Source organism: Haliotis rufescens, unplaced genomic scaffold, assembly GCF_023055435.1.
Source record: "Haliotis rufescens isolate VD_foot unplaced genomic scaffold, xgHalRufe1.0.p SCAF_10, whole genome shotgun sequence".
Taxonomy (NCBI): domain Eukaryota; kingdom Metazoa; phylum Mollusca; class Gastropoda; order Lepetellida; family Haliotidae; genus Haliotis; species Haliotis rufescens.
The window spans coordinates 28533013-28545752 of record NW_025963780.1 but is presented as its reverse complement, the minus strand read 5'-3'; positions in this window follow the sequence as shown (position 1 = coordinate 28545752).

Below are 12740 nucleotides of genomic sequence, written 5' to 3'. Positions count from 1 at the left end.
CATAGGTAAACGACTCGCGGATTACATAATCAAACGAAACGTTGAACAACTAGGAAGATGTATCAATAATATGAAAGAGTTTGATCACCCATATAACAGACTGATACACACATATCCTCCACGCAGTAGAATTACACAGGAAGTGTGTACCAGGGTCAGGTCAGTAGATCTACACACACAGAGTGTACCAGGGTCAGGTCAGTAGATCTACACACACAGAGTGTACCAGGGTCAGGTCAGTAGATCTACACACACAGAGTGTACCAGGGTCAGGTCAGTAGATCTACACACACAGCGTGTACCAGGGTCAGGTCAGTAGATCTACACACAGAGTGTACCAGGGTCAGGTCAGTAGATCCACACACAGAGCGTACCAGTGTCAGGTCAGTAGATCTACACACACAGAGTGTACCAGGGTCAGGTCAGTAGATCTACACACACAGTTCACCTGGGTCAGGTCAGTAAATCTACTCACAGAGTGTTCCAGTGTCAGGTCAGTAGATCTACACATAGAGTGTACCAGGGTCAGGTCAGTAGATCTACACACACAGAGCGTACCAGTGTCAGGTCAGTAGATCTACACAAACAGTTCACCTGGGTCAGGTCAGTAGATCCACACACAGAGCGTACCAGTGTCAGGTCAGTAGATCTACACACACAGAGTGTACCAGGGTCAGGTCAGTAGATCCACACACAGAGCGTACCAGTGTCAGGTCAGTAGATCTACACACAGAGAGTGTACCAGGGTCAGGTCAGTAGATCTACACACACAGTTCACCTGGGTCAGGTCAGTAAATCTACTCACAGAGTGTTCCAGTGTCAGGTCAGTAGATCTACACACACAGAGTGTACCAGGGTCAGGTCAGTAGATCTACACACACAGAGTGTACCAGTGTCAGGTCAGTAGATCTACACACAGAGTGTACCAGTGTCAGGTCAGTAGATCTACACACAGAGTGTACCACTGTCAGGTCAGTAGATCTACACACAGAGTGTACCAGTGTCAGGTCAGTAGATCTACACACAGAGTGTACCAGTGTCAGGTCAGTAGATCTACACACACAGTGTACCAGGGTCAGGTCAGTAGATCTACACACACAGTGTACCAGTGTCAGGTCAGTAGATCTACACACACAGTGTACCAGTGTCAGGTCAGTAGATCTACACACACAGTGTACCAGTGTCAGGTCAGTAGATCTACACACACAGTGTACCAGTGTCAGGTCAGTAGATCTACACACATAGTGTACCAGTGTCAGGTCAGTAGATCTACACACATAGTGTACCAGTGTCAGGTCAGTAGATCTACACACAGAGTGTATCATTGTCAGGTCAGTAGATCTACACACACAGAGTGTACCAGGGACAAGTCCTCCATACAGTAAAACATCACATCGGGGTTTAGGATACAATGTGTATGTCCATGTGATTCCTGGTATCTATAAAAGCAAGCCGGGAGACGGTATAATCACGCGGGAATGCGGATTTGTTCCATGGAAAGCAACAAAATGTAAACAGCTTCACGTAATTTTGTTCCTTCCGATGTCACCATGGCTTCCAGAATCTGATTAGCTACTAGGTACGAGAAGGTAAGTCAAGAGCGAGCCTAGTTGAATGATTCCGATCTGTTGTTGAAGGTCATTGATTACAGTAGATGCTGATATCAAACAGGGAAGAGATCCTATCAAACGATGCACGAGTTCCTTTACGCATTACCAGCAAGTCGAATATAGGTCATCATGACCCGATAGGCATTTCCGGTCGAACTCAAGGAGCTGACTGGTTGGACGGCTAATATTAACGCAGGGTAATTTGATTGTTGCGATATCGCCATCAGTATATGCTGCATTAGAGTTTTCACGTTCTACATTTTCAGACCATATTTACTTCGAAAAAAGTCTAAATGTCCTCTACATCTCCAGATGCTATTATTAAGCCTTTATGCGCATTTATTTATGTTACATGTGTACACTTCGGCAGTTTGGTCGGGCTTTCCTCCCTCTTCAAGCAGACACGCCATGATATAACTGGAATACTGTAAAAACGGCGTTCAAACCTAATTTACTCACTCACTCACTGTTTGGTGGCCAAAGGACCGGATCAGGTGATACAGTTGTGACCATGTAGGGTTCTGGGTGAGAAAAGGTTTCCACTAAGATGGGATCACGAGCCTACCAATCACATATAAGCAGTATCAACGAAATATTGAACAATGTCCATTGTCAACCGTTGACAATCAATCCAAACAATTGTTAAATTTGATTGGTTAAAGAAACAAAAGAACAGGTTCATGGAAAAGCAACCTTTCAGTTAACAAACTCAATGAAAGAAAAATAAATCCTTGCCTTGCCACATTCGATACACATGTGTGTTGGTGCGTGAGTGCACAATTTATATAACGCCTATCACCAAACACTACTCACACTGTATCATCCATCACATAACTCACACTATATCACCCATCACACCACTCACACTATATCACCATCGCCCAACACCACTCACACTATATCACCCATCACACCACTCACACTATATCACCATCGCCCAACACCACTCACACTATATCACCCATCACACAACACCACTCACACTATATCACCCATCACTTAACATCACTCACACTATATCACCATCACTCACACTATATCACCAATCAATCAACACCACTCACACTCTATCACCCATCACTCAACACCACTCACACTATATCACCAATCACTTAACATCACTCACACTATATCACCATCACTCACACTATATCACCAATCACTCAACACCACTCACACTATATATTACCCATCACTCAACACCACTCACACTATATCACCCAACACACAACACCACTCACACTATATCACCCATCACATCGCTCACACTATATCACCATCGTCCAACACCACTCACACTATATCACCCATCACACAACACCACTCACACTATATCACCCATCACACCACTCACACTATATCACCATCGCCCAACACCACTCACACTATATCACCCATCACACAACACCACTCACACTATATCACCCATCAAACAACTCACACTATATCACCCATCAATTAACACCACTCACACTATATCACACATCACTTAACACCACTCACACTCTATCACCCATTACTCAGCAAGACTCACACTATATATTACCCATCACTCAACACCACTCACACTATATCACCCATCACTCAACACCACTCACACTATATCACCCATCACTCAACACCACTTACACTATATCGCCCATCACTTACCACCACTCACACAATATCACCCATCACTTAACATCACTCACACTATATCACCATCACACAACACCACTCACACTATATCCCCCATCACACCACTCACACTATATCACCATCGCCCAACACCACTCACACTATATCACCCAATACTTAACATCACTCACACTATATCATCATCACTCACACTATATCACCAATCAATCAACACCACTCACTCTCTATCACCCATCACTCAACACCACTCACACTATATAACCAATCACTTAACATCACTCACACTATATCACCATCACCTACACTATATCACCAATCACTCAACACCACTCACACTATATATTACTCATCACTCAACACCACTCACACTATATAAACCCAACACACAACACCACTCACACTATATCACCCATCACACCACTCACACTATATCACCATCGCCCAACACCACTCACACTATATCACCCATCACACAACACCACTCACACTATATCACCAATCACACCACTCACACTATATCACCCATCACACAACACCACTCACACTATATCACCGATCAAACAACTCACACTATATCACCCATCAATTAACATCACTCACACTATATCACCCATCATTCAGCAAGACTCACACGATATATTACCCATCACTCAACACCACTCACACTCTATCACCAATCATTCAACACCACTCACACTATATCACCCATCACTCAACACCACTCACACTATATCGCCCATCACTTACCACCACTCACACTATATCACCCATCACTTAACATCACTCACACTTTATCGCCCATCATTCAACACCACTCACACTATATCACCCATCACTTACCACCACTTACACCATATCACCCATCACTTAACATCGATTACACTATATCACCCATCACTCAACAACACTCACACCATATCACCCATCACTTAACATCACTCACACTATATCACACATCACTCAACACCACTCACACTCTATCACCCATCACTCAACACCACTTACACTATAACACCCATCACTCAACACCACTCACACTATATCACCCATCACTTAACATCACTCACACTATATCACAAATCACTCAACCCCACTCACACTCTATCACCCATCACTCAACACCACTCACACTATATATTACCAATCACTCAACACCACTCACACTATATCACCCATCACTCAACTCACACTATATCACCATCACTCAACACCATCTCACACTATATCACCCATCACACTACACCACTCACACTATATCGCCCATCACTCAACATCACTCTCACTATATCACCATCACTCAACACTACTCACACTATATCACCATCACTCAACACCACTCACACTATATCACCCATCACTCAACACCACTCACACTATATCACCCATCACTTACCACCACTCACACCATATCACCCATCACTCAACACCACTCACACTATATCGCCCATCACTTAACACCACTCACACTATATCACCCATCACTTACCACCACTCACACCATATCACCCATCACTCAACACCACTCAAACTATATCACCCATCACACAACACCACTCAAACTATATCGCCCATCACACCACACCGTCCCAACTATATCGCCCACACACGTCTGTCGACACACACGACAGTCAACACACACGACAGTCAACACACGACCAGTTGTCCACCAACAGTCGACAAACACGACAGTCAACACACCGACAGTCAACACACACAACAGTTGACACACACGACAGTCAACACACGACCAGTTGTCCACCAACAGTCTACACACGACAGTCAACACACACGACAGTCAACACACATGACATTCGACACACACGACAGTCAACACACGACAGTCGACACACACGACCAGTTGTCCACCAACAGTCGACACACACGACCAGTGTCCACCAACAGTCGACACACACGACCAGTTGTCCACCAACAGTCGACACACACGACCAGTTGTCCACCAACAGTCGACACACACGACCATTTGTCCACCAACAGTCGGCACACACGACCAGTTGTCCACCAACAGTCACCACACACGACCAGTTGTCCACCAACAGTCGACACACACGACAGTCAACACACAAGACCATTTGTCCACCAACAGTCAACACACACGACAGTCAACACACACGACAGTCAACACACACGACCAGTTATCCACCAACAGTCAACACACACGACAGTCAACACACACGACAGCCAACACACACGACAGTCAACACACACGACGGTCAACACACGACAGTCGACGCACACGACAGTCAACTCACACGACCAGTTGTCCACCAACAGTCGACACACACGACAGTCACCACGCACGACCAGTTGTCCACCGACAGTCGACACACACGACCAGTTGTCCACCAACAGTCACCACACACGACAGTCAACAAACACGACCAGTCGACACACAAAACAGTCGACACACACGACAGTCAACATACACGACCAGTTGTCCACCAACAGTCGACACACACGACAGTCAACACAAACGACCAGTTGTCCACCAACAGTCACCACACACGACCAGTTGTCCACCAACAGTCACAACACACGACCAGTTGTCCACCAACAGTCACCACACACGACAGTCAACACACACGACCAGTCGACACACACAACAGTCGACACACACGACAGTCAACACACACGACCAGTTGTCCACCGACAGTCGACACACACGACCAGTTGTCCACCAACAGTCACCACACACGACAGTCAACACACACGACCAGTCGACACACAAAACAGTCGACACACACGACAGTCAACACACACGACCAGTTGTCCACCAACAGTCAACACACACGACCAGTTGTCCACCAACAGTCGACACACACGACAGTCAACACACACGACCAGTTGTCCACCAACAGTCGACACACACGACAGTCACCACACACGACCAGTTGTCCACCAACAGTCACCACACACGACCAGTTGTCCACCAGCAGTCGACACACACGACAGTCAACACACACGACCAGTCGACACACACGACAGTCGACACACACAACAGTCGACACACACGACAGTCAACACACAACCAGTTGTATGTAACCTGTCACACTGAACACTACAGCTATAAATTATATACCCGTGACAGTCGAGTGAGCTCATGTCATCTGGACTGACCGCAACAGGCAAAACGCAGTTCCAGCCCTCGACTCCATGTTGAGTGGGCCTGCGACCACCAAGCACACGCCTCACAACACGCTGTAAGACCTGACAGAAATAGGTGTAATTAAGTCTGCCGGGAGATGGTTCTTCCTATCTGCGGGCAGTGGCTAAAACAGGTTGCTAACGAGTGTCTCTTGTATCACAGGGAAGAGGATCGCCTCGATCTTTTTTGTAGTTAGGATTAGGTTCCAGCTGAAAACGTCCACCTCGACATACACTGGATATGTGCATTTGTTTCACATCAAAATATTTTATCGGCAAACATGGTAATATATTGTATTGCCCATTAGCAATCGACTCCGTGACATTGCATGTTGTACATCTGAAATATATATAAACATTGCTTGCTTACTTTTTGCAAATAAAATAGTCGGTTTTATTTTTAAACCATATTCTTTCATACTGTTATGATTAAGCACATTTAATTTTGTATACAATTTGTACTCATATAGAAATACAATGACCAAAATAGATTATTCAAAGATATTTTATAATGGCATACGGCAAGTTTCAAATTCAAATGTTTCATCTGCATCTTTGTATCTTAGGACACGAGTGAGTGAGTGAGTGAGAGTGAGAGTGAGAGTGAGTGAGTGAGTGAGTGAGTGAGTAGTGTTTTACGCCACCTTTAGCAATATTCCAGCAGTATCACGGGGAGTTGGGGATGGGGGGGGGGGGGGGGGGGGGGGGATGGGGGAGGTGAAACAGGGGACTGGCACCAGAATATGGGATTCACACATTGTACCCATGTGGGGAATGGAACCCGGTCTTTCGGCGTGACATGCCAACCGCGGGGCTACCTCACCGCCCCTCATAGGTTATAAGGATGTGAGTGAGCCAGTACTGGTCCGTCTGGGTGACCAGACGGTGTTCTTGTGTCCGTGGTATCTTGGTCATGTGTCAAAATTGGATGAATGTCAAATGTAGATATTCCTGAGAGGTTCACGGGAGTTCGGGATATATAATTTAGAAATAAACGACCAGTGGGAGTGGGAGATAGACGCAATGGCCGAACGCTCGCATCCAAAAGTGCTCGAGATGTGACAATATCGGTATTGGGAGAAAAGGTACAGACAATCGACAGGATAAATTGTGAGAATATCCGTGAAACACCAAACTGTTCGTAACATGAAAAATAATTTTTTTAGCTTATACAATTTATTGACATCCTTTAAAACCTTACATAGTGTTCATATGAGAAGAGTGAGTGAGTGAGTGAGTTGGGTTTAACGCCGCTTTTAACAGTATTCCAGTTATATCGCGGCGTGTCAGCTTAATGTGGGAGGAAAGCCCAAAGTGATGCAGGCCTCGGACGTTTACCACTTCGGTGAAACCCACGAGCACGGGTATGGTGCTGACAAACCTAGAAACATAATCGGGGCGAACCGGGATTCGAACCCACAATCATAGGTTTCTGACGTGCCCAAGGGACGCAACTCTGCACAGCGAATCGCGGCGCCTTAGACGACTGGGCCACCCGTGCCCCCTCATATGAGAAGAAAAACAAGGTGTGGAGCCTAATGTATTTCCAGGTGTGATCACAACACCGAAACAGGAAATTGTGTCAGTTAAACATAAATTGTTCATTTAAAGTAAATTTTGATATTTTTTTTATCGAGAATATATATTTTTCAGCTACAGGTTAAACCCAAATGTATTAACGTAAACAACTATCAGCCTGAATATATACCTTCCCACAATGTCATTTTTGTAGCAGGCAACATTTTTTCTTTTCACCAGTCATAAACATAATTGTCCTTTTCAAGAATATTCGGGGAGAATGAATATTGTTCGATAAAATTTTATTGTATCCCAATTGCGTGAATCGATGCTCATGATATCAATCACTGGATTGTCTGGTCCAGACTCGATTATGTACAGACCGCCGTCATATAGCTGGAATATAGCTGAGGGCGGCGTTAAACAACAAACAAACAAACTAACATATATTAAGTAAACTATGGGGTAAGTAGGTTACTGGACAGACGGGATTACTAATCATGACAAAAACGTTATTTGTGGCTCCGAATGAACATAATCTTTTATTTCATATGCTGATATTGTCCCGAACATTAATCAATGGTAATTCTGTTCGTTGGTATGACGCGGCTTGGCATCACACTGAAGCAAATGTACCGGATGTGGTGGATCCTCAGATTGAAATATGCCTGTTGCGCAGAGCTGCGTCCCTCCGACACACAAGAAAGCTATTGTGGATTCGAATCCCGGTTCATCCAGAGTGTTTCTGGGTTTGTCAGTACCATACCGTGCTCGTGGGTTTTATCAAAGTGGTAAACGTTTAAGACCTGCATCACTTCAGGCTTTCTTTCTACATTAAGCTAACACGCCGTGATCTAACTGGGATACTGTTCAAAGCAGCGTTAAACCCGACTCACTCACTCACTCACTCACTCATTGACATGGCTTTAAAGGTGCGTCATCACACCAGATAAATACCTTTAGAGTTCGTATAACCAATTGCAGTCCTCGGGTTTGACTGGCAAAACCAAGATCGTGGTTGACTGGCTAAGCGATACCTAGAGAGTCAGTGTGTCGTATGGTACCTGGACAACAGTATACGATGCCACCAGAACTGAATGGTATTCAAGACAGTCGTATGTTACAACAGAACGATATACCACACAGTCGTTTGTTACAACAGAGCGATATACAACAGGTGTGTGTTACAACAGAAAGATGTGCCAGACAGTCGTATACTTCAACAGGACGATATACCACAACTGTATTACAACAGAACAATATACCACACAGTCGTTTGTTACAACAGAGCGATATACCACAGTTGTGTGTTACAACAGAAAGTTATACCATACAGTCGTATACTTCAACAGGACGATATACCACAGCTGTGTCTTACAACAGAACGATATATCACACAGTCGTTTGTTACAACAGAGCGATATACCACAGTTGTGTGTTACAACAGAAAGAGTTACCATACAGTCGTATACTTCAACAGAAGGATATACCATACATCCGCATGCTACAACAAAACGATATGCCATACAGTAATGCGGCCGTCTGTCGAAATATGGTGTCTTTGTGTACCGGAGACCAGGAAGGAAACCCGATGTATAATATGATTATGTGTTATTACCAAGTACCAAGAGAATACAGGAATTGACATATCATGTGTGTCTGCTGCAACCGCTAGGAAGTCCTTGAAGGAAGACGTCTTGATATGGGTCGCCGACTGTCCCAACAACACATGTCAATGCTGACATCACGACATGCGCACAGGATCCCCCATCTCCTTCCGGGAGCTGGCACGTGCGCATTCAATTCCAAGTAGGGGAAGTTGTATATCATCTATATTTTTGATTGTTTCAAGGATGACGTCAAGAGCAGTTTGACCTTGAAACTTTGCTTTGTTTCGAATAATGGTTTTTGAGAAACATCCAGCATTTCGTGGTAATGTATACAATGGTGTCAGGGTCGGACCAAGGTTATATGAAACCGGGTATTTGAAGGGCCAGTCATACGTTCATAAAGAGATATTACGTTTCGCGGACTTTGGTCCATTTTCAGTTAAGGCTTTATTTTAAAAACCGAGACATTGTTCTGTGTAGTGTGGGCAAACATCAACTGCTAGGTTGATTTACATCATGAATGAGTGAGTGACAGAGTATAATTTTACACGGCTTTTTCCTGCCATCACGGCGGGCGACACCAGAATTGGGCTTCAGTTAGTGTATCTAAATGGGGAATCGAACCCGGGACTTCAGCGTGGCGACAATACGGCATTCAAAACTAGGTTGCGCAAGCGCCCATTATAATATTTGAGGTAGCTGATAGAGTCAGTGAGTGAGTTGGGATTAACGCCGCTTTGAACAGTATTCCAGTTATATGACGGCGTGTCAGCTTGATGTGGGAGGAAGGCCACCCCACGTTTACCACCACTAACATTTCCACGCGCATGGGCATGCTGTTGAAAAACCTAGAAACATAATTAGAGCGAACAGGTATTCGAACCCACGATCTGACGTGTACAAGGGACGCAACTCTGCACAGCGAATCGCGGCGCTTTAGACGACTGGGCCACCCGTGCCCCCTAACGCACTAGATACGTTCATTAGGTGGCAAAAAAAGGAATACCTGAAGAAGTGAGAACTGTGTGCGAGTGTGTGTGTGCGAGTGCGTGTGTTGTAGTGTATGGTGTGGTGTGTGTTGTGGTGTATGTGGTGTGGTGTGATACGGTGTGGTGTAGCGGGGTGTGGTGTGGTGTGATACGGTGTGGTGTGGCGGGATGTGGTGTGCGTGGTGTGGTGTGCGTAGTGTGGTGTGGTGTGGTGTGTGGGGTATTTGATGTGTGGAGTGTGTGATGTGGTGTGGTGTGTGCAGTGTGTGGTGTGTTTGATGTGGTGTATGGTGTGGTGTGGTGTGTTGTGGTGTGACAAGGTTTGGCGTGGTGTGTGCAGTGTGTGTAGTATGTGCAGTGTGTGTTGTGTGGAGTGTGTGGTGTAGTGTGATGTGTGGAGTCTGTGGTGTGTGATATGTGGGGTACGTGGTGTGGCTTGTGTGGTGTGTGGAGTGGTCTGGTGTGTTGTGGTGTTGTGTGTGTGTTGTGGTGTGTATGGTGTGGTGTGATACGGTGTCGTGTTGTGTGGCGGGAGGTGGACTGGGGTGGTGTGGGATGTGGTGTGGTGTGGAGGTGGGTGGGGATGTGGTGGTGTCTGGTGGGGTGGTGTGTGGTGTGATGCGGTGTGGTGTGGGGGTTTGGTGTGGTGTGGTGTAGCGTGGTGGGGTGGGTTGTGGCAGGGTGTCGTGTGGTGTGGTGTGATGTGGTGTGTTGGGTTGGGTTGTGGTGTGGCAGGGTGTGGTGTGGCGGGTTGTGGTGTGGTGTGATGTGGTGCTTTTTGGTGTGGTAGGGTTTTGTTATGGCGGGGTGGGCTGTGGCGTGGTGTGGCGGGTTGTGGTGTGGTGTGGTGTGATGCGGTGTGGTGTGGTGGGGTGTGGTGTGGTGTGGCAGCGTGTGGTGTGGTGTGATGCGGTGTGGTGTGGTGTGGTGTGGTGTGGTGTGGTGTGATGTGATACGGTGTGGTGTGGTGTGGTGTGATGCGGTGTGGTGTGGTGGGGTGGGGTGTGGTGTGGCGGGGTGTGGAGTGGTTACAAAAGGGGCCGATGAATGAAGAAAGAACACAGGGTTGTATGGGTGATGAGGGCCTGGGTGTGTGTGTTGAGTCTGTGAGCCTGCAGGGATGAGCGATATGATAAACATGGGAGCGGTTTGGTTGCAGACAGCAGTTGAAATAGACCCAATACCGAATACCAATACACATTTCACCATAAACATTCTTGGACATAATAAAAATACTATATTTGTGGCAATGCATGTTTGCATTCTAAACAATTAATGCATTATGTCACATATTTGATGACACTGCTCTTAGAATAGCTTCACAGAGGCTAACAGACAGTCTGTAACGGTAGTCGGTATTCACCGCATAGCGTCCCAGTGCAGGAGGGTTGGGTATTTTCGGCGTTCTGTTTCGGTAACACGGGTCCGCCCAGTACTGACGGAGTAAACCCAGGTTGAGGAGAGCTGAAACTGATGCACCTGGCTGTACATTTATACCGCTTCGCGTCGAAAGACAACCCGGCTGATTGTAACATATATGTGACGGTGAAGTTGAAAGTTTTATAGGGAACGAATCAGCGTCTGTATATATACGTTTAGTTGGGCAGCTCTACTGTAGATCATGCAGGGGCGATTTCTTCTGATATCGGTTGAGTCCATTGTGTTATAGGGGTGACTGAGGGGGTCAATATAAACAGTTTGTTCTGTTTGGGCGGTTGTGATATTGACGCTTGTGATATGACTTGATCTGACAACGTGGGTATTCTTCTTTTCTCTCGAGGTTTCACGGAAGCATAGATGCGTTTTTCCTGATATGCGTTTGTGTGTTTATGGTGCGTTCGTAGATATACAGTCGAACCAAATTGCCGTTTTCAATATTTTAGCACTTACACAGTTACGTACATGCACGCACGCGTGTGCGTGCGTGCGTGCGTGCGTCAGCTTGTACTGGTTCGAACGTAGGCTGATTTTATTGTGCTAGCCCACTGAGGCACCATGCCGAAGTTTAACATGGATGCCCCACCCAGGTACAGCAAACTGACTCTGAGCAAATCAGTCCTTGTTTCATCCCCTTAATGCCGAGCGCCAGGCAGGTGCCACCCGTTAACTTCTTTTGGTATGACGCGGTTTTGTTTTGTTTTGGTTTTTTTTTTGTTTAACGCCGCACTCAGCAATATTCCAGCTATATGACGGCGGTCTGTAAAATAATCGAG